This window comes from Magnolia sinica, chromosome 7 (assembly GCF_029962835.1).
Source record: "Magnolia sinica isolate HGM2019 chromosome 7, MsV1, whole genome shotgun sequence".
In the NCBI taxonomy this organism is placed as follows: domain Eukaryota; kingdom Viridiplantae; phylum Streptophyta; class Magnoliopsida; order Magnoliales; family Magnoliaceae; genus Magnolia; species Magnolia sinica.
Genome location: NC_080579.1, coordinates 86,608,356 through 86,609,249, shown reverse-complemented (window position 1 = coordinate 86,609,249; position 894 = coordinate 86,608,356). Strand labels below are relative to the sequence as shown.

At 38.9% G+C, this 894-nt stretch overlaps 1 non-coding gene across 1 annotated transcript; it reads left to right on the top strand.

Annotated features, from left to right (window-relative positions):
* Positions 1 to 441: 441 nt before the first annotated feature.
* LOC131252298 (small nucleolar RNA R71) lies at positions 442 to 548 on the top strand. The gene has a single exon (XR_009174328.1). It is a non-coding gene; the product is annotated as a small nucleolar RNA R71 (small nucleolar RNA).
* The last annotated feature ends 346 nt before the right edge of the window (positions 549 to 894 follow it).

Sequence of the window (894 nt, the reverse complement as noted above, 5' to 3'; positions counted from 1 at the left end):
GGTCCATTGAAAGATCTTTGATAATTATTTACGGCATTGGATTGTTCATTCAACACCTCTCGAAAAGCAGGTATCGTAGGACAATTTTCAGTTGTATGAATGTTGCAATCACAAATGCCGCAAACACTTTCATTAACCTTATCCTTCTTTCCTTCCATGGCCTCAACTTTCCTTATGGGCGTAGTCACTTTACACTTGAGATCATCCTCTTCTTTCAAGAGATACAATCCACCTTTCTCCTTTAATTGAGTCGGCCTAGACGTGGTGTTCGACTTTGGGTGATAGTCCCATGATTGTGTTTTTTCAGCAAGACTATCGAGGTAATCCCATACCTCATCAACATTTTTATTAATGAATTCTCCATTATACATTGTCTCGACCATTTGGCGCATGGAAGATGTCAGTCAATCGTAGAAAAAATTTGTAATGCGCTACATTTCAAAGCCGTGTTGTGGGCATGAACTGACCAAATCCTTGAACCTTTCCCAACATTGGTAAAACGTTTCATCCTCCTTTTGGGTGAAGTTCATGATTACTTTTCTAAGGGTAATCGTTTTATGATGTGGAAAGAATTTCTTTATAAATTCCCTTTGCATATCATTCCATGTGCCAATGGATCTAGGACGCAGTGAATGTAGCCACGTTTTAGCCTTCTCTTTTAAGGAAAAAGAAAAGAGTCTTAGCCTGACTGTGTCCTCAGACACATTTTGAAAATATAAACTGGCTCTGATCTCATCAAACTCTTTCAAATGTAGATATGGTTCTTCGAATTCAAGCCCATGGAACTTAGGAAGGAGTTGAATAACCCATGGCTTGATGTCCATATGTCCTGTATTTTTAGGAAAAATCATGCATGAAGGCGTACTCACCCCTACTGGTTGTAAGTAATCTCGT